The sequence below is a fragment of the Agelaius tricolor genome, unplaced genomic scaffold (assembly GCF_023055355.1).
Source record: "Agelaius tricolor isolate 1412-34295 unplaced genomic scaffold, bAgeTri1.0.p SCAF_39, whole genome shotgun sequence".
Classification (NCBI taxonomy): Eukaryota; Metazoa; Chordata; class Aves; order Passeriformes; family Icteridae; genus Agelaius; species Agelaius tricolor.
In genome coordinates this window covers 1,420,696-1,443,123 of record NW_027269299.1, presented here as the reverse complement: position 1 = coordinate 1,443,123, position 22,428 = coordinate 1,420,696, and positions in this window count along the sequence as shown.

Sequence of the window (22,428 nt, the reverse complement as noted above, 5' to 3'; positions counted from 1 at the left end):
TACCCCTCCAGCTTGATTGGTTACTATTTCTGATGGCCTGGAATATCCCAAGAATGAAATTCAATTCTCAAAAGCAGATCCTGTATGAGACCTGTTCCATGTACTGAGCGTACAAGCAGGACAATTTCTAACTCTAGTCGCACAAGAGCTGCCTGTTGGAAACAATATTTGTTGGGTCGGATTCCTGGCGGGCTCAATTCCTGGATCTCTGTGTGATGATGGTCCTCCCACCCCACCTGTGCGCCGCAGAAGAAGGCAACTATCTTGTGCTAGGTTATAGTCTCCCATTTTAATTTGCATAGTGCAAAAATCCTGATAGGATTCACATGAAAATGAATTCACACACTGCTTGTTAGAAAGGTCACAGATGCGCATGATCACTCAAGCAATCTTCTCTGAACGAGGTTTGTGAGTTTCAAATTTACAAGCCACAGAGATCCTGCTTTCAGGTGGGACAAGAAAGGCAGGCATGGAGTCAGGTTTTCCTCAATCTTTAACTGCTCAGTCATTAGTCCTTAAAATGGTGTAAAGTGCTTTTACCTTTTTAATCTCTTTTAGCCAGTTAGGTCCTGAATATTTTTGAGTGTTCCATCTACCAGGATCATGTAGGCCAAGGAGATCATTATGGTAGTGACAGTCATCTGCTGTGGCTTGCATTCTGATTAGAAGTATCGGGACGATGATGATGGTGTGAAATGCATCTTGGTTTCTCCTGTTCTTTCTGAGATCCACTTTTGGACTCCACTTGCCTTTTGCAAAGCATTTTAATTCTGGATAATGTATCCAAGAGATGAATGCTTTAAGCTTTAAAGGCTGTGTAAGTCATTAAAAGTACTAAATAGACTCCTTTCCATTTTGGGATAAGAGGCTTTCTACCTGGTCTCCCTGGTCCCCAGGCTGGATTTGTGGAGAGGAGCATCCTCTTGCTCATGTGCTCAAAATGTGTTGGTTTATTTTCTGCAGCTGTTGTGTTAGTTGGACAACATGGTTCTGGAGATACCCCTCTCCAACTTGTACAGTATCTTCCCCTTGCTAGTTTTGCTTATGTTGTGGTTCGTTTTTCGATTGTTCTGGTCACCCCCATTGTTCATGTTGAAAGGTCCTGCCCAATCCCAGTTAACTGTCAATCTCCAGACCCCTGTCCAGTTGCTATGGTTATCAAATGTATCATTTTTGTTCTCCAACCCCGGTTGCCTGCCTGTCACTCGGCACCCCTGCCTCCCTTTCCAGAAGCTTCTGGCCAGGGTGTCGGGTGATTGGTTCAGGGGCCGGGGCCTCTCCCTTAGTTGTACGAGATTGGTTCTGCTGTTATGTCAATCCCCAGTGTATCTTTCCCTTCCCTCTCCTGATTTGTTACCCCTCACCCCTCCCATCTCCTTTAAAACCCGAGGTTTTCCACACCTCGGGTGCTCTCAGCTCTCTGTTCCCGACCCTCATCCCCTAGTCCCATTGGGAGTGTTTGGTCCCCCGGGACCTAATAAACCCGATTATACTAAAGAGATTGAGAGACGCCTCTTCATCCTGCGGCTCGGAGTTTCACAGCGGCCAACATCCGGAAGGCAGTTTATTGCCTTAGGCGCAATACCCAGCTTCGTGTTGGGGAAGCGCCCCCCTTGGCTGGAGACGGGCTGGTCATCCTAGCCTGGGCGTGTTCTCCATCGGCCACACCGCTCCAGTTCTGGCACCCAACGTGGGGCCCCTCTGGACAGCTCCTGACCAGCGCTACGGTCAGTAGAGCGTCGAAGGACGCCAGTCGTCGGACCCCACGGACGTGATTCGAAGAATCCCTCTGGCCGCGGAACTACCCTGGTGGTAGAGCCGATCCCGTTTTAGGGGTGGCGCTCCCCGGGGACCCCAGACGGCAGCTCCTAGCACCGAGGAGTCATCTTGCCGCAGGACCCCCAACGTTCCGGTTTTCTGTTCGCTGCCCCCGGATTTCGTAAGTTCTTCTCCTTTTTCTCTCCCTGTCCCCTTTTCTCCTTGGTGTTTCGCCACCGCTCTCCTTTTCTCTGGACAGGGGCCGGTGGGTGGCTCCCTTATTCTCTTTCTTTCTGCGTTTGCCGGAACGGGGGGGGGTTTATAGCGGCTGCCGTTTTTAACATCGTAGTCATGGGTGCAAAGTTTTCGGCAGCCCAGAAGGGGCTTTACTACCAAGTTGTGGGTATCCTTGTTGGGGGGGGGGGGTTTCCGTTAATAAACCAGAAGTTAAAAAGTTGATTCGCTGGCTGTTTTCCGAGTTCCCAGAAGTCTCTCCTGACCTAATCAAAGACCCTGCCTTTTGGCAGAGAGTGAACACTAGATTGTCGAATTTGATTAGGTCAGGAGACCCCTCGCTTTCCCCATTTGCATTTTGGATTTGCCAGATTCGGTCTATTTTAACGGCGAGTGGGAACTCGGAAAAGCCTTCAGTTAGTTTCAGTTCGTGCCCCAGTTCTTCTTCCACCTCTTCCTCTGCCCCTAACCCTCCTTCCCGTCCCTCCAAACAAAAAACCAGGATTCTGAAGGGAGCAACTCGCTCCAGCCCAGCGCAGGGTGTCCACCAGTCCCCTGGCTCCTTTCAGGATCCTCGGCCCCCCCGCCCAAAGAGTCCTGGCCAGACTCTTAGGGGCTCCTCTTCTTCTCCTCCCCCCCTTGCCCCAGTCCCCAAGTCCCCGGTTCAAAAATCCCCAGTTCAAAAACCCCCAGTTTGTCCCCAGCTGCCTCCATCTCCCCAAGATGGCTCCCGTGGAGCTCAAGATGGAGACAGCCTCGTGGCCGAGGCAGGAAAATCCCTTTCTTCTTCCCAAAATCCCTTCGTTCCAAGTTCCAACCCCTTCCTGCCTTCCGGCCCCTCCCAATGGTCCACCCCTTCGTCCCCCCTCCCTCCTGGTCCCTTCTCCTCCTTTTCCGAGTCCTCCCCTTGGTTAGTCCCTCCCATTCATCCTCCCACGGTCCCTCCCACTGCTCCTCCCATGGTTCCTCCCATTCCACCTCCCGTTTCTCCACCCCCTGTCTTTAATGAAGTTCCACCCCCTGACTCCTCCTCCTGGGCGGGTCCCCAAACACCAGACCGCCCCGCCCAAGTTCCCTGCCACGCCCCTGCCCTCCTCCCTTCCGGTTCCCATGCTTCAAGTTCCGGGGGGGGGGGGGGGGTAGGGAACCGAGAACCGGGGACTGCTGCCATTCCATCCGCAGCCCCGGTCATGTACCATCCGGAGGGAGAGGGTAGGGTCCGTAGGCAGTGGGTCCCATTTCATCACACTCAAATTAAGGAGCTGTGCAAGGCGCAAAAAGACTATGGCAGGGACAGCGAATACTTTAGGGGAATGTTGCAGGCAACATTAACAGAAGCTGATGTCACCCCCTTGGACCTCAGGCGCCTCTTCACATGTCTGCTGAATCCCACAGAGCGGGTCATGTGGGAGGCGGCCTGGAAGAGGCAGGTGACTGAGGCTCTCCCCATGTTGTGGGAACAGCCCCACACAGGGCTGGACCTAATGGGAAACGTCCTTGCCATAGACCAGCTCCTTGGGACCGGGAACTGGGCAGGTGGGCACTTGCAGGCAAGTGCCATCCCCCAGGAGGCTCTCCGGGAGTCGGCTAGAGCAGCAGAGAAAGCGTTCTTGGCGTTGCCGGGGGCGGCCCCTCTCCTTTCATATTCTAAGACTTTCCAGGGCACTGAGGAGTCATTTCTGGACTTCATTGAGAGGCTCCGGAAGGCAGTGGAGCAGCAGGTGGGGAGTGAGGTTGCCCGGGAGCACATCCTGAAGGAGGTGGCATCCACCAATGCCAACTCCGCGTGCCGGGACACCATCCTCAGCTTGCCGGTGCACCCACCCCCCACGCTGCAGGATATGTTAGAAGTCTGTGCCTGGAAAGTCCTGCTGTCGCCACCGAAAGAACGTGAGAGGAAGAGCAAGCCGCCGCCCCGGGTCAGCGCCGCCGAGGAACCACCAGAGGACGCCTTCCAAGAGACACCACACCGCTCGGCTGCTCCCGGCCCTTCCGCCGCAAGGACTTCCCCGTGTCACCTTTGTGGAAAGCTGGGGCACTGGATGCCCGACTGCCCTTTACGGTGGGAGTTTTATGATTTTAAGAGGGGGCAAGGGCTTCGGGGGAAGGCCCCGCAAAAAAACTAGTTACAGAGCGCAGCTCCCCCCTGCGCAAAGACATAAATAAGGCGGGCCGCAAAACATCTGGCAGGGAGGAGAGAATGGAGGGACCGCCGTTAGCCACCAACAGAACTGACTTTAACTTACCGGACTTGACAAGTGTATTGTGCCTCCAACCTAAACCTATCTTAACCACCTCTTCTGTTTCCAGACCTTTCCGGCTGCAGCTCACGGAGCCATTACATCTGAAGGACTCCAATTTCCACCTAGTCTCGGTCTGCCCGGAGTGCCCAGGAAACTGGGGACGGATCAGGTGTAAGTATGTCATCGTCGGAGATACAAAATACACTCCCTTAGAAGTGAACATTATCCCGGGTCTCCTGACATCAGACCTGGGACAGTTCGCCATCGGACTGCACTGTGTCCAACCCCCCTCTTTCCTGCCCAAGGGACAGGTGATTGCGCAAGCAATCCCTGTTCCGGAGATGACTTGGGTCCCGGGGTCCCCCCCATCTAACAACCAGGGCCCAACAGTGGCCTGGGCCCAAGTCTTGGGGCAGGAAAGACCACGTATTATCTGTCAGCTTTCGAAGCGGGGGGAGCGGAAGCCGCTTCGAGGCTTGTTGGACACAGGAGCGGATGTGACGATCATTCCTTCCCGGGAATGGCCGTCACATTGGGAATTGCAGGACGCGTCGGGTCACGTCCGAGGTGTCGGGGGCTTGCAATTGGCTTGTCAATCCAAGAGCACCATACAAATTATGGGGCCGGATGGGCAATTGGCTTCAGTACACCCATTCGTATTAGATTATACGGAACCCCTGTGGGGGAGAGACCTCCTTGCCCAGTGGGGAGCCCGAATTGACCTCCCAGTGGCTCCCCAGGTTTTTTGGGCAGCGGTCACTGAAGAGCGCCCTACCTGGAAGCTGAATTGGAAATCTGATAAACCAGTACAGGTAGCACAGTGGCCGCTCAACGAGCTCGTCAAGGAGCAGCTACTGAAGGGCAACCTGGTGGAGACCATGTCAGAGTGGAACTCCCCAGTGTTTGTCATCAAGAAACCCAACAAAGACAAGTGGCGGCTCCTTCACGACCTCCGTCAAATTAATAACATCATTGTTGATATGGGGCCTCTCCAACCAGGGATGCCGTCCCCAACGATGCTCCCCTGAAATTGGAATCTGGCAGTCATTGATATCAAAGATTGTTTCTTCCAAATTCCCCTACACCCGGATGATGCTCCGCGTTTTGCCTTCACGGTTCCTGCCATCAACCGTGAAGCCCCAAGCAAGCGCTACCATTGGCGGGTCCTTCCACAAGGCATGAAGAGCAGCCCAGTGATCTGCCAATGGTACGTCGTTTCCTTGCTGTCCCCAGTACGTGCAGCCGCAAAAGATACCATTATTCACCATTATATGGATGACATCTTAATTTGTGCTCCGACCGATGACCTACTTACCCACGCGCTTGACCTGACAATCGATGCATTGATTGCTGCAGGGTTTGAGCTACAGCAGGACAAAATTCAGCAGATGCCACCTTGGAAGTACCTGGGCCTGGAGATAACAAAGCGGACCATTGTGCTGCAAAAATTGGCTATTAGAACTAATATCAAGAACCTGGCGGATGTCCACCAACTGTGTGGGTCCTTAAATTGGGTAAGGCCTTGGCTAGGCATTCCAACTGAAGACTTAGCCCCCCTTTTCAATTTATTGAAATGGGGAGAGGAGCTTAGTTCTCCAAGGTCCCTTACCCCAGAGGCCCAGACAGCGCTGGAGAAAATCCAAGATTCCATCTCGGCCAGGCAGGCCCACAGATGTCACCCGGGCCTGCCATTTAAGTTCATCATTTTAGGTAAGCTGCCACACCTCCACGGGGTGATTTTCCAGTGGGACAATTCCATCAAAGGCAAGGACCGAGGCTCGGGGGATCCCCTCTTAATCATAGAGTGGGTTTTCCTCAGCCATCATAGGTCCGAGAGGATGACACAGCCATCTGAGCTGGTGGCAGAATTGATCAGAAAGGCAAGATCACGGATCAGAGAGCTGGCAGGTTGTGATTTTGAATGCATTCACATTCCTCTCAAATTCAACTCAGGCCATCTCAAAAGAAAGGTGTTTGACAACCTTTTTGAAGTGAATGAAATGCTCCAACTGGCTTTGGATAGCTACACTAGCCAAATTGCAGTAGATCGGCCGGCCCATAAATTATTTAATCAGGATGTTCAATTCACTCTAACAACGAAACGGATTCAGAGTAGAACCCCTTTAAACACTCTGACAGTTTTTACAGACGTGTCTGGAGCATCCCACAAGTCAGTCATGACTTGGAAGGATCCTCAAACTCAGCGGTGGGAGGCAGATGTCACCGAGGTAGAAGGTTTGCCTCAAGTTGCTGAGTTGGACGCTGTCGTCAGAGCTTTTGAGAGGTTCTCTGAACCATTTAATCTGGTTACTGATTCGGCATATGTAGCAGGTGTAGTGTCCAGAGCCGAAAATGCTGTTTTACAGGAGGTGTCAAACATTCCTTTGTTTAACTTGCTCTCCAAGCTCGTAAATTTAGTCTCCCACCGAGAGCAACCTTTCTGTGGGATCTCAGCACATCGTTCCCGATGTCCAGAGATGCCAGGAGAACCCTTGGGGGGTCTCGAAAATCCTGGAATGTTGCCAAGAGTGTTTGGTGGCTTGATTTTGATCCATCCACAGAAGTAACAAGAGTTTGAGGACAAGAGAATCACTTTAGAGTAAAAGGTGTAAAAGAGACACATTTAGAGGGTGAAATATAGACTTTAAGGTTTTTGGTACAGGGGGGTTATGGAGACACGATGGAGGGATCAGGGCGTGTCTTGTCCTTCTTCTTTCTTCTTCTTGTCCTCCATCTCCTGTGATGATGTTGGCACTTGGGGATTGGTTTTTGGTGAAGGTGCACTTGCTAACATGGGTGAAAAGCATTGGGAAATAAAGGTAAATATTGTGTACGTAGATTTTAGTATAAAAAGACATGACCGCCTCATGGGTGGTCAGAGAGTGCCTGTGACTGCTTGCAGATCAGACCTCTGTTGGGCAGACAGAAAATTTTGTAGATAAGAAATAATAAACAACCTGAAGATCGAAAAGCTGAAGAGTCCAGACTCGTCCTTTGAATCGCATGCCACCCAAGAACCACTCTACCCGTGTCGGGGCAGAGACAGACAGCCGAACCCGACATTTGGCGTCCCTGGGTGGGCACCCGGCAGGCGATCCGGGGAGCAGCTCGGCAGCGACCAGCGATCCAGCAGCATCCGGCAGCACTCGCTGAGCCACGGTGAGCTCTGCTGTGCACCTCTTGCACAGGGTTAGCCTTGAAGCACCAAGTGGGAGCTCCCGAGTTGGACTCATTCCCAGGAGAGCACTGATAACTCCTTGGGAAAACAGCCAGAAAGCAGCCAGGAGAATCTGAAAATGCAGCAGCCACAGAAAACATGGCACTCCACTTCAGCCGAAGAAAGTTCGTAGCAGGACAGCCCGAATCGGAATCGGAAAGGCGCCTCCGGATCCATCTCCTGTGACCTGCAGGCCAGAGACCAGGAGCCTTCGGACTGCTCTGACGACAGAAATTCGGTGAGAAGGTCAAGAATTAAGAACATGGGGGGTACACTTTCCCAGGAATAAATAGAGATTCTGTCCGACCTACAAGGCGTGGCAGACACATACACTAAGGAGATCCCAAAGAAAAAGCTTAGAGAATTATTGCTGTGGGTGCGGTGTAATTACCCGTACTCAGAGACACGGTTGTTATTTGAAGTAGGCTTTTGGCAAGAAGTTAACAGACACCTATATTTTCTAGCCATCAATGAGGATAAGACAGCCTTGAAATTGCTGTCTTCAGCAAGAATTATGTTAGAGGCGACCTCGACTCAATTTAGGGGGTCAGCCAGGCAACAAATTGTTGCGAGTCCCACAAGGGCAGAGGGAGCAGAGCAAGGTTCCAAGCAGAAATTGGCTCTGATCTCAATTGGCCCGGGGAAAAAGGTGCCCGAGAAAAGGGGACAAGGAGAAATGTCATTGCCTTCAGTCCCACCATCCCGAAAACCCAAGGGAACCCTAAAGCACCCTGAGACCCCAGAGAGTGCAGGGGCTTCAGACTCCGATTCAGACACTGATGATACCATTCCGCTCCCTGATGAAATGAGGTTTTCTCCTAGCGATATCGAAGAGACAGGCCACTCTTTAGGAGTGTACCGTCCCGATTCGCAGGAATCAGAGGGAGAGGAGGTGGAAAAAGTGGCGGAGTCGGGGAGGGGGGTTCAAAGGGAACAAGCGGGGAGGGGGGATGCGCTCTCTTGCGGCAGGCGTGGCGGCACGGTGGCGGCGGCGGCCGGCAGGGGGGGCGTGGAGGCAATGGGAGACACGGGTTCTGGTGCGGCTTTTGCGAGTGCAATGCCGAAAGCGGCGGCAGCCTCAGCTGGCGCGTTGCCAAAAGTGCGCGGGTCGAGCAAGGCTCGGGGACCGGACGGGGAGGGCTCTCAAACTGGCGTGGCAGCGTCAGACACAGGCAGCAAGGGCGGAGCAGCTGCAGAGCTCTGGCGAGCTGCCATGGGGGGACGCAGGAGACGCGCGGTGGTGACGTCAGACCCGGAAGTCTGGACCCGGAGATCGGCTCGAATCGCTGCGAGAAAGGGGACACCCGCGGGGGGGGGGGGGGGGGGGGGGGCTGCGCGCTTCGGCGGGGGGTGTGGATACAGCGTCAGAGGAGGAGGAGAGAGGGACAGGAACAGACAACAGGGAGGAGGCTTCGGAGGTGGAGCGGGACGGAGACAGTGCCGTCAGTACAGGGGAGGCAGAGGGCGTCCCCGAAGGCACGCATGCGCAGGGAGTGCCGGCGGAGCGAGGTCAGGGGCGGGTCCGATCCTCTGTGACGTCTGGGGCGAAGAGGAGGGGCCACCCTCGGGGTTTGACATCCCGGGGCTCCACCCCCTCTCCGGGACCGATGCCTTTAGCCTCAAACCCTATGGTTCAAACCCCTTCCACTCAAAAGAAATGCTCAAGTATTCAGCCCTCAATGCCAGCTCAGTTAACAGCCATGCAAACTTGGTCTCAAACAAGGTTGCGAGCGTTGCAGTCTGCTGAGCAAGAACCGATTGAGTTCGTGTCGTCATCAAGGTTGTCCAGGCAGGCGACAGCGCCACCTCGTGGAGGGACGACCACATTGCAGGACATGTCGGACCTGCTCGACAGCGCCACCACATCACCTACTGGCCAAACTGCAACAATGCAGCAATTTTTTCCAACAATTTATAAAAAGAAAGCCACATTAAAGAAAATAAAAACAACAACAACACAACAAAAGGATAATACTCCATCAACTTCAGGATCATATGAAGTTGAAGACAGTTCAGATGAAGCACAGCCTCAAGGAGAAGAAATTATACACATTACAGCAAGAGAGGGAATTCCAGCATGGATGCTTTCAGCAGCGGAAACAGCAAGGAATCTTCTGCAGTCTTTTGATGCAGCAAAAAGAACATGTTCAAGAGAGCCTCAAGTTTCTTTTCCAGATTTAGGAGCAAGACTGAGGACCTCAAGTCAAAGAACATGGAGCGAAGGATCACCAAGAGCCTCCACGATTCCATTGTGCAGGCAATGGCCAATGGAGTTTCCAGAGGATGAAGAAGAACAACCAATAGAACCAATAGACTGGAAGGAAATTAGAAATGAATTATCAAAAGAAAAGGGTTTGATCAGAGGATCAGGAGACATAATAATGCCAGTGACATATGATGCACAAGGCCAAAATCCAAGGTGGGAAAGGCTGGGTCACGAAGTGATCAAAGACTTATCAAAGGCCATTCAAAACAATGGTCTGAATTCGCAGTTCTTCAAACAGCTCCTGAAGGGGACATTCAATACATATGATTTCACGCCATTCGACATTCGATGTCTTGTGTCGATGATTCTCACTGACACACAAAGTCTTATCTGGGACAGAAGATGGAGAAGATATCTCACAGAGTTGAGAGCCAGCTATCAAGGTGGGCCAAACGCAAACCTCACAGAAGCACAGTTAGCAGGAGATCCTCCAGATGACAATCCAGTGGAGCAAGCAGCACGGCTTCCACGACGGGTGCTGAATGACATCAAAGAAGCAGCACGCAAAGCGATCTTGCAGATTGCTCCGGCGGGAGTTCCGGACGTCCCATTCTCATGCGTCAGGCAAGGTCCCACAGAACCATTCTCATCTTTCATAGATCGACTCTCACAAGCTGTGGATCGACAGGTGATGATTGACGAGGCGAAGCAACCTCTCATGGAAAGTCTAGCTTTCGGCAATGCCAACCCGGATTGTCAATGGGTCATCAGCGCAATGCCAGGACGGCCATCCTTGGCAGAGATGGTGGAGGCATGCAGCAAAATGGGAACACCTCAGCACGTCGCATCAATCGTGAGGGATGAGCTGAGAGGAGAATGGGGAGAACAGATAAGAAGAAACCCGGAGAGGCAGTCAGAAGATCAGGACAAGGTTGAAAAGATGCTGGAAAAGGTACTCCAACAACAGAATGAAAACATAAATAAAGTTCTTGCAACCATCCAGAAGAAGAACAATCCATCAGGAGGACAATGCTACAAATGTGGAGCGTTTGGACACTTGAAAAAGAATTGTCCACATGCACATGCACAAGTGCAGACACAAAAACCTGCAAAGCCGCTTTGTGCGCGGTGTGGAAGAGGAAGACACTCTGTGAAGGAATGTTTTTCCCAGACAGACGTGGAAGGGAATCCTTTACCACTTCCGGGAAATGGGAGAAGGAGCGCGCCCACAAACCGTCAGCGTGCGTCGACACAAGTGATGGCGGTGACACAACAACCAGCAGGACAGTCATCGGGGATCGTCAAGCAGACGCCCTCAGCAAACTCCTCAGTCGATTCTCAAGCGACCCAGAGCTCCTTCCACCAGGGGCACAGTGCACACTGGCAACTTCCAAATTAATTTGCTTTCTGGATGAAAGTCATGCGGAGGTTCCAACAGGGATCCGCGGAGATTCATACAAAAAACAAGATTTCTTAATAATAGGACAGGATAGGAGCAGAATCCTTGGACTTATTGTTTATCCATCAGTTGTTTCCGCAGACAAAAATACGGAAATGACAGTTCTGGCAAAGGCACTTCGTCCACCATTGACCGTGGCGGAAAACACTCAGATCGCGAGAGCTTTTGCTTTGCCACCACACGCCATTGAAGTCATGTCAATCTTCGATGAAGAAGGGCTTCCTTTGAGGGAACATGTCAAAATACATACCACATGGGTAAAGCACATAGGTCGAGATCGACCCACGCTCACATGCCAATTAACTTGTGGAGACAGAACAATAGAAGTCAGAGGCATGCTCGACACAGGGGCAGATGTCACAGTAATATCCTACATCTTTTGGCCTCGCAACTGGAGCTTGATTGCTCCCTTGGGATCTCTCTCAGGCATAGGGGGAGTCTCTCTGTGTCTGCAGAGTGAGAATGCCATCGTTGTCACGGGACCAGGAAACAAGACGGCGATCATTCGTCCTTTCGTTGTGCAGAAGCCAATCACAGTTTGGGGACGAGATCTCTTGGCACAATGGGGCACGAAGATCGAGGTGGATTTTTAGTAGGGGTCACTGCGGCACTCTCCACATTGAAGTTGACTTGGAAAACAGATGATCCAGTCTGGGTGGATCAGTGGCCCCTGGAGCGAAAAAAGTTGAGTGCATTGAAAACCCTGGTCCAAGAACAGTTGCAGAAGGGACACATCAAGCCAACAAACAGCCCTTGGAATTCTCCAGTGTTCGTCATCAAAAAGAAGCTGTCAGGCAAATGGAGGTTGTTGCACGATCTCAGGAAGATCAATGAAGTCCTCGAAGACATGGGACTGCTTCAGCTGGGTCTTCCATCTGTTTCGATGATTCCCAGAGACTGGCCGCTTGTGGTCATTGACCTCAAGGACTGTTTCTTCAGCATTCCACTTCATCCAGATGATGCTCCGAGGCTTGCCTTTTCAGTTCCAAGTATCAACAAGGAAACGCCTCTGCAGCGGTACCATTGGGTCGTTCTTCCTCAGGGCTTGAAAAACTCGCCGACAATCTGCCAATGGTACGTGGCACGAGCTTTGTCACCAGCGCGGAAGAAATTCCCGAAGGTGAGAATCATTCATTATATGGATGATTTGCTCATTGCGGCATTGACACAACAAGAGCTGCAAAAGGCTCGTGACTGTGTGATTGCAGAAGTGCAAAAGGCAGGTCTGGAAATCAGTGTTTCAAAGATTCAGGAGGTCGCGCCTTGGAAATATCTAGGGTGGAAAATCTCGGAGAAAACAATAAGGCCTCAAAAGATGGAAATCAGCACAAGAGTCAACAATCTACATGATTTACAACAACTTCTAGGGGAAATCAACTGGATGAGGTCGATTTTGGGAATCACAAACAGTGACATTCCAGCGTTGCTTGATCTCTTGAGAGGAGATGCAGACATTCGATCTCCCAGGACGCTCACAAAAGAGGCAAAGAAGGAGTTGGAAAAAGTTACAGATGCCATTCAGAAGAGACAGGCACATCGATTCGTTGAATCATTGCCTTTCCAGTTAGCAGTATTGGGAAAGAAAGCACAATTCCATGGTTTAATCTTCCAATGGGACGCATCTCAGAGAGATCCTTTGATAATCATAGAGTGGATTTTCTTACCGTATAGGCCTTCAAAGACAATTCTGACAGATTTGGAGATGGCAGCACAGATCATCATAAAAGGGAGAACAAGATTGCTAACAATGGCGGGACGAGAATTTTCAAAGATATATCTGCCTTTGAAGAAAGATTATTTCGATTGGGCGATGCAAAAATCAAAAGATTTGTTAATTGCATTGTTAGCTTTTCCAGGAGCTTGCACAATCAATTTCCCACAACATAGAATGTTGCAGTCACAAATATGCTACAGAGCAAAGCCAAAAATAAGTGAAGAACCTCTGGACGGGATCACAGTGTTCACTGATGGCTCAGGAAAGACACACAAGTCAGTGATCACGTGGATGAACTCAACGACAGGGGAATGGGAATCAAACGTGAAGACGGTTCAAGGCTCTCCACAAATTGTGGAGTTGGCAGCTGTTGTCCGAGCATTTCAGTTGTTCCAACAACCGCTCAATTTGGTCACGGAGTCTGCATATGTTGCAGGTGTGGTCAAACGATTGGAAGGTTCGCTCTTGAAAGAAGTCAGCAACGAAGTTTTATATTCCTATCTAGTGAGCATGAGAGCAGTGCTAGAAAGCAGGGAAGAAGAATATTTCATCACTCACATCAGAGCGCACACAACACTTCCAGGATTTCTAGCGGAAGGGAATGCTCAGGCAGACAGGTTGACAATGCCCATTTGACAAACACTTCCGGACATTTTTGAGCAAGCACAACTGAGTCATGCATTTTTTCATCAGAATGCGCAGGCGCTGATGGAATCCTTTCATCTCACAAAAACTCAGGCGAGGGAAATCATTAGTGCTTGTCCAGATTGTCAACTCGTGCAACCACCTGCTTCGACAGGAGCAGTCAATCCACGAGGACTGCAAAGTCTTCAGCTGTGGCAAACAGATGTCACAAAATATCCATCATTTGGGAGACTCAAAAATGTTCATGTTTCAGTAGATACATTCTCAGGGGCAGTCTTTGCTTCAGCACATGCAGGGGAAACAGCAGAACATGCTTGTCGACATTTTTTACAAGCGTTTGCATCGTTAGGTGTGCCTCAAGAAATAAAAACAGATAATGGTCCAACATATACAGGCAGGGTGCTTGACAGATTCCTGAAAAGATGGGGTGTCAGACACACATTTGGCATTCCACATTCACCCACAGGTCAGGCAATCATTGAAAGAACACATCACACCCTGAAATCCCTTTTGGACAGGCAGAAAAGGGGGGAGCCAGAGGCGACACCACACATGAAGTTAAACAAAGCATTGTATGTGTTGAATTTTCTTAACAGTTCGTCTTCTGAACCCAATCCACCAATCGTGAGGCATTTTTCAAACAGCTCTCAGGCAAAACTAAGGGAGAATCCTTTGGTTTTGATCAGAAACCCAGAGACAGGACAAATAGAGGGTCCTTTCAAACTAATCACTTGGGGCAAGGGTTTCGCTTGTGTTTCCATAGGGCGAGGGCTGAAGTGGGTGTCAGCGTGGCACGTGAAGCCATTTCGAACAAGGGAGCAGGAGAGCACAGATCCCGGAAGCAGAGAAGCGAGTACACAGACAGAGGAAGAAACTCAAGTTGTGAACAACAATTTAGAAGGAGAACAAAAAGAATAAAAACTTTGGGGGGTTTTTTCCTTTGTGGCTTTGAGTGGGAGCATGAAAATGGTTTTTTATAAGGGTGAAGTCATGAGCTTCATGATGCTCATGCTTTCATCTGTTGCTTTAAGCAATGGAGCAAATTTACCTGTCAGTCAGCCAAAACAAAATGTTTGGGAAACGTTAGCCCAGGCAGCAAATTTAGAAAGTATCTGCCTGACACATTCGAAACCAGGGAAACCATTCACAGCATGCATGGTTGGGTTGCCAGTGGGCGAATGGCCAATTCCAGGGCATCCTCCAATGGAGATTTCACAGGTCATCAAAGATCCTGTGAATGAATGGTGTGCGTGGACACATCTTTTACCTGTGGCTTCTACCGAACCGCAGGAATTGGAAATTTTCGGGTCCACAACAATGGAGCTATGCATGAAATTTGAAAATTCGAATGTGTCAAGGACAAACAAAAGCATTGATGTCACACCAAATCACGAATATTATAGAAACACATCAGCTTGGTGCAATCACACTGTGACGACAGCCAAAGGATCAATCCAGGTCCCAGTGCAATTGCCACGTGGGTTGTTTTTAATTTGTGGGGACAGAATTTGGCACGGCATTCCTGCAAATGCCAAGGGATGTCCATGCAGCATTGGGAGGATTTCAATGTTGTCACCAGATTTAAAAGTGTTGAGAGAACAAAAACACAAAGAGAAAAGGTCCTTGCAACATTACAGTGCAGACTGTGATGATGAAGTGTACACCTGGGACAAGGCAAGGAGAATTGCGGCAGCAATTTTCTCACCTCAGACAGCGTCGGGGGTGGCCTTGACTCAACTGGACCACATGGGTTGTTGGTTGAGCAAGCATGCTCAATCAGTTTCTCTTGCTTTGAGTGACATGTTAAAAGATGTAAGCAGTGTGAGAGAGGCAACTCTTCAAAATAGGGCAGCAATCGATTATCTATTGCTTGCTCATGGACATGGATGTGAAGAGTTTGAGGGAATGTGCTGCATGAATCTCTCAGATCATTCGAGATCAATTCATGAAAGCATTCAAAATATAAAAGACAGTATAAAGAAACTAGGTGAGATCACTGGGTCATGGATTGATGATGTGGCGGGATTTTTTGATCTTTCTCCCTTATGGAGAGGGTTTTTAAAAATGGGATTTTATATTTTAATAATACTCTTAGTCCTCATGCTCATTGTCCCATGCATCTTTATGTGTGTGAGACGTGTCATGAGTCAAGTTGCCAAAGAAGTCTTCTTGGTGCAAACAGAAGGGGGAGATGTGGGATCTCAGCACATCGTTCCCGATGTCCAGAGATGCCAGGAGAACCCTTGGGGGTCTCGAAAATCCTGGAATGTTGCCAAGAGTGTTTGGTGGCTTGATTTTGATCCATCCACAGAAGTAACAAGAGTTTGAGGACAAGAGAATCACTTTAGAGTAAAAGGTGTAAAAGAGACACATTTAGAGGGTGAAATATAGACTTTAAGGTTTTTGGTACAGGGGGGTTATGGAGACAAGATGGAGGGATCAGGGCGTGTCTTGTCCTTCTTCTTTCTTCTTCTTGTCCTCCATCTCCTGTGATGATGTTGGCACTTAGAGATTGGTTTATGGTGAAGGTGCACTTGCTAACATGGGCGAAAAGCATTGGGAAATAAAGGTAAATATTGTATACGTAGGTTTTAGTATAAAAAGACATGACCGCCTCATGGGTGGTCAGAGAGTGCCTGTGACTGCTTGCAGATCAGACCTCTGTTGGGCAGACAGAAAATTTTGTAGATAAGAAATAATAAACAACCTGAAGACCGAAAAACTGAAGAGTCCAGACTCGTCCTTTGCATCGCATGCCACCCAAGAACCACTCTACCCGTGTCGGGGCAGAGACAGACAGCCGGACCCGACACCAGACAGTGACTCTAGCACCTGGACTAGACAATTCTTTTGAAGATGACACATAGGAAGCTTCTACTCACATTCCTCAGCCTGTTTGCAACCATGCTCCTCATGAGTGGATGGGTAGCCCTCAAAAACACAAAGCACAGTGTATGGTAACTCTAGCTAAAGCCATGAAACAAGACACCCTGTGCCTGTCTGTCGCTAGCCCTGATGACCCCTTCTCCACCTGCCTACTGGGGTTGCCTACAGATCTCTGGCCAATACCTGAGGGCGCCATTTGCAGTATGCCAGGGGACAATCCTGACGGCAAATAGAAGTGCAACCCTGTCGGTGCTTGGGACTACTGGACCCAGAAGCTCCTGCATGCACCACTCGAACTCAGGGGGTAGAAATTCTCAGCTCTGTAAAAATGGACTTTTGTGTAAGGTTTTATTACTGTCTGAGATGGGAAGAGGGCAAAAGACACAAAATTACAAGAAAAAAGAAACTATCAGGAGAGATATCTCCCCATACCATCCCACTTACAAAAACCAGACCTGATGGTGTAATTACACCTCTCCCATAATTTCTTGGTCCAGTAGCTACCCACTCCAGTTGCTGCAGGGTGTGTTTCTTATTTGCAAGGATAGAGCATGGCCTGGTGTCCCTTCACACATCAAAGGCAGACCTTGTAGCTTGGGGAGGCTTACCTTGCTGGCACCCAACACAAAAATGATTAATGGCCAGAGAAACAGAGCAAAAAGATCTACACACTACTTTGAATCTGATTGCAAAAATAATGTCATCTATTGGAGTCAAAACAAAAGAATAGCAGCCTCCATCTTACTACCTTGGGTGGCTGCAGCTAAAGCTTTAGGACAATCAGACCATCCTGGGTGCCTGTTGAGTAAGCAAACCAATGCTGCCTCCCTCACATTGAGTGGCTGCTCTCAGACACAGAGACCATCAGACACGCCACCTTGCAGAACAGCGATAGAGTTTTTACTCTGGGCACATGGGCATGGCTGTGTAGACTCTGAGGGCATGTGCTGCATGAACCTCTCCAGCCACAGCCAGTCAATCCACAAGAGCATTCAGGTACTGAAGGAAGGGCTCAAGAAGCTTCAAGTGGAAAACAAAGACTGGTTCAATACACTCTCCCAGTCCAAGGGACTAAAGGGTTGGGTAATGTCTAGCTAAAACAGGACTATTAATTCTCTTAGTTGTTGTTATTGTGTTGTTAATGGTCCCACGTTTGTTTGAATGTTTTTAGAAGGTCTTACAAAATTCTTTCAGGTCCATCTTTGTTGTAAAACAGGAAGGCAGAAGATACCCAACACAGGCTCCTCATGGACTCCTTGGAGGAGAGAATTGGAGGCCAGGATTGACCAAAAACCTCTCAGAGACTCAGTGTGGGAAGGAAAATCTTCAAAAGTATCTAAAAGTATTCTTAAATCCATAAAGTACCTTAAAAACCTTGAGTATCTCAAGGCATTAATGAGCCCCACTGAGTGTCAGTACAGAGCTCTCAAGGGATTCGTTAAAGCAGATAATTGGAGCCATGATTGCACAAACCTCTGACAGAGTCTGTATCAAAATGGAAACACCAAGTACCTTCAAATAACTGAAGTACCCTGAAGCATTAATGAGCCTCACTGAGTGTTGTTACTGCAAAGCCTCTCCAGGGACTAATTACAGCAGATAATTGGAGGCCATGATTGCACAAGCCTCTCAGAGACTGCAAGGCAAAAGCCAAAGCCAAAGTCCTTTGAAAAACCTGCAGTCCCTGCAGGGAGCATGAAGGAGCCCCCAGGGCCATTGCTGAGCAAGGCTCCCCAGGGACTCCTTGCAGCAGATCCTTGAGGCCACTGGGATGTGGGCTAGGGGGGGATGCTGAGGGCAGCACAAGGGGCTGACAGTGCCCAGCCTGGCTGGGGCTGTGCCAGGAGGCCCCAGGGCCTCAGCACAAGGTGTCTCCTCCCAGCCCTTGGTGGCACAGACCCTGCTGTGCCCCAGGGCACCAAGACTTGGCTTCTCTTTGTCCCCACCTGTCATCACTGCCTGCAGTTCTCTGCTCTGCCTGGGGCCTGGGGACACTTGCTCAGTCGTGTCCCTCTCTGGGAGCCATTAAAAGTGCAAGAAACTTTGGAGTTGGATTCTGCCTTGGAGTTCTGCAGAGGTTTCTTCAGCTCCCTCTCAGGGACTGATGTCCAGGGCCTGAGCACAAAGCCCCAGAGGCTGATTAAAGTCCTGGTGCTGTGTCTGTGCTGCTGAGCTGGGCTGGGCTCCTGACACAGAGGCAGCTCCTGCTCACCAAGAAGAGCTTCAAAAGCACATTTCTCTGGATGAGCAGCTCTTGTGCCAGCCCAGCAGGGCTGGGGCACTGCCTGCAGCCAGCGCGGGCACAGCACAGAGGCACAGAGAGCTTCAATCAGTCAGGGCTGGGAAGGAGCTGAGAAGTGCCTGGGGCACAATCACTGCCAGCCCTTGGCACAGGAACCTCTGGCTGCAGGACAGTGCAGCTGCAGCTCCTGGAGCCATCTCCTCAAGCTGGAACATCCCAATGCCTGCAGAGCCTGTGAGTACAACTCTGGGTATTTCTGGTGCAGGGGAGGTGAAATGCTCTTGAAGATCTGACATGCTGAGGGGTTCTGGTCAGTCAGAATATTTCCAAGGCAAGGATTTTGATAGGAAATAGGATATTTCCTAAGACTTTGTATTCAGTTTCCTACTTGTGGAGAATGTCGGCACGGGAGGGTTAAATATTAAAGGTAGTATAAATTATGAGTTATTTTTTTGTCAATGCCTGAGAGTTCAAACTGTTACTTTTAGTGATCAATAGGCTCACAGGAGATTCCTAATTTGCTTTCAGCCTCTCTTCCCGTGGTCACCTTTGCTGGAGCCATCAGGCTCAGTCTGAGCTGTCCTTTCTCCAAGCTGCAAACAGAACCTGCCCCCAGCCAGTGCCCTGCAGACAGGCAGGGTTCTGTAGGGCCAAGGAGAGTGCACAGAGACTTGGGGTCTGTGAGTGCTGGCAGGGAGAGATCAGGCACAGGGAAACAGCTGCAGGAGGGAAATCTGCAGGAAGCAGAGAGAAGATCAGGCAATGAGAGAAAACAAAGCCCAGCAATGCTGTGGCAGGGAGAGTTTAGAGATGCCCACAGGATCCCCTGCAGTGCAGCCCCTCCCTCTGAACAAGCCCCCTCCCTCCTGTGCCCCAGCCAAGCCTCTGCCCTCAGGGCCGGGGCTCCAAGGTGTGCAGCCCCTCCTGTGCAGGCAGAGCTGCAGCAGAGCCGTGGGGCAGCTCTGCAGCCCCGGGCCCAGGTCCCTCTGCAGGGCACAGGGCTGGGAGCAGCTGCCCGGCCCTGGGGGCTCTGGAGGGGGCACAGCTGGCTCAGGGTGACGCTGTCCCCAGGGCCCGGCTCTGGGCAATGCTGTCAGTGCAGCCAGGGAAGGAGCTGCCTCTCCCACAATCCAATGCCAGCAGAAGGACACTTGAAGTCTCCCTGAGATTACAGTCCAAGCTGGGAGCTTCAATCCAGGGTGCAAACCTGTCCTAGAGCATCTCTGAGTTATGAGATTGATGGGGAAAGGCAGAGGTGTTGTGACACTGAAAATGCTGCTGGGTTGGTGAAATGAGCAATGTGAGTCCTTGGCTAGTAATGTGGAGCTGGGCTGGGGTGGATCCATCTGCTCTCAGCAGTGCCTGGTGACATTTTAGGGGAAGCATGGGAAGGTGATCACTCTCCACCTGAGCAAGGTAAAACCCAGAGAAACTCTGAACAGATCAGAATGAACCAGACCATATCCCCTCACTCTCCACTCATCACTTTGCCTCACAGAACGCACTCTGTTTTCCCTGGGGGCAGCAGAAATTCTGAGGCTTTCTGATATCCTAGAACACCAGGAAAGACATGGGGGAGATTTTTAAAAAAGGCCCAGAACTCCTAAGAACAATAGTGTCTGTGTATTTTCCGGGGGAGGGTGTATGAGAAAGTGCTTTGATTTTGGTTACAGGTATCTCCTCTAACTCTTCACTGTCCGTTTCTCCATGAACAGGTGCCCATGTGCAGCCCCAGCAAATGTCCAACAGCAGCTCCATCAGGCACTTCCTCCTGCTGGCATTGGCAGACACGTGGCAGCTGCAGCTCCTGCACTTCTGCCTCTTGCTGGGCATCTCCCTGGCTGCCCTCCTGGGCAACGGCCTCATCATCAGCGCCGTAGCCTGCGGCCACCACCTGCCACGCCCATGTTCTTCTTCCTGCTCAACCTGGCCCTTGCTGACCTGGGCTCCATCTGCACCACTGTCCCCAAAGCCATGCACAATTCCCTCTGGGACACCAGCAACATCTCCTACACTGGATGTGCTGCTCAGCTCTTTCTCTTTATGTTCTTCATCTCAGCAGAGCTTTCCCTCCTGACCATCATGTGCTACGACCGCTATGTGTCCATCTGCAAACCCCTGCACTACGGGACCCTCCTGGGCAGCAGAGCTTGTGCCCACATGGCAGCAGCTGCCTGGGCCAGTGCCTTTCTCAATGCTCTCGTGCACACAGCCAATACATTTTCCCTGCCTCTGTGCCATGGCAATGCCCTGGGCCAGTTCTTCTGTGAAGTCCCACAGATCATCAAGCTCTCCTGCTCACACTCAAACCTCAGGGAACTGGGACTCATTGTAGTTAGCCTTTGTTTATCATTTGGCTGTTTTGTGTTCATTGTTTTCTCCTATGTGCAGATCTTCAGGGCTGTGCTGAGGATCCCCTCTGAGCAGGGACGGCACAAAGCCTTTTCCACCTGCCTCCCTCACCTGGCCGTGGTGTCCTTGTTTATCAGCACTGGCACATTTGCTCACCTGAAGCCCCCCTCCATGTCCTCCCCATCCCTGGATCTGTCAGTGTCAGTTCTGTACTCAGTGGTGCCTCCAGCCCTGAACCCCCTCATCTACAGCCTGAGGAACCAGGAGCTCAAGGCTGCAGTGTGGAGACTGATGACTGGATGCTTTCAGAAACATTAAACTGCTGGCCAATTTCTGCAAATCACTTGTAATAAAAGTTATGTTTGATATTTCTTCTCAGCTTCATTTTGGAGGTTCTTTTTCTTTATTTTACTTTTTTTTAAATGTTGTCCACGAGGAATGTCAATGTTTGTGCTATTTCTCATTTTGTTTCTCTCCACCTTCCCTGTGCCCACAGACTGTGTCAATGAGGGGCTGCGCTCTTGGTGCCTTTAAAGGAACGAAAGGATCTCCCAGCAGAATTTTCTGCAGAGATGCCCTTGTGTTGCCTTCTCTGGAGCTGCAGCAGCAATGTCTGTGTGCAGAGCTGGGGCAGATCAGGGCTGGCCCAGCAGCTGTGCCCAGCAGCAGCAGCAGCAGCACTTGGTGTTGCCAGTGCTGCTGCCGTGGCCCTGCCCCGCTGCCCTGGTGGCCCTGGTGTTGCTGCAGGGCCTGAGTGCTCTCGGGGCCGGGCACAGCCCTGGGGGTGGCAGTGCCGGGGCTGCAGCAGGGACAGGCCATGGGCACTGCTGGGGCAGCGCTGACGCCTCAGGCCAGGCCCTGGGGGCTCCAGGCTCCTTGCCCAGGCTCTCTCAAGAACACGGCCAGGCCAATGCTCAGCACAGAAACCCCCGTGAGCAGCCCCAGGCTGGCCGTGGGCAGGCTGGGGGCAAACAGCATGGCTGGGGCTCTGCAAGGGCCCTGGGGCAGACGGGAAGGAGCAGCAGAGCAGGGGCTGATCCATCCCCAGTGCGCTGCACAGCCCAGGGCAGCGTCCCAGAGCGTCCTCATGCAGCTGCCAACAACATCCCCCCTCTGCAGCCCTGGCCTCTCCCCCAGCTCACACAGGTGCCCCATCCTTGCAGGCACAGACACGGCAGCACTGCCTCAGCAGCCCCTGTTTGCATTGCACACAGCAGGGACAGCACCCCCATGCTGTTGCTGTGGGGACATGAACCTCAGGGAGCACAAATGCCATCAGCCCCTGGGGCCAGCAAGGGCTGGGGGACACCAGGGAAACCACTCAGCTTTGTCCTGGCCTCTGCACTCAGCCAGAAAGTTTGTTCCCATCAGCTGGGAGTTTCCTGTGCCACTGAAGATGTTGTTGCTCAGAGCCAGGGCTGCCTGGCAGCCACCCCCAAACTGCCGTGACCATTTCCTTGGCTGAACCTTTG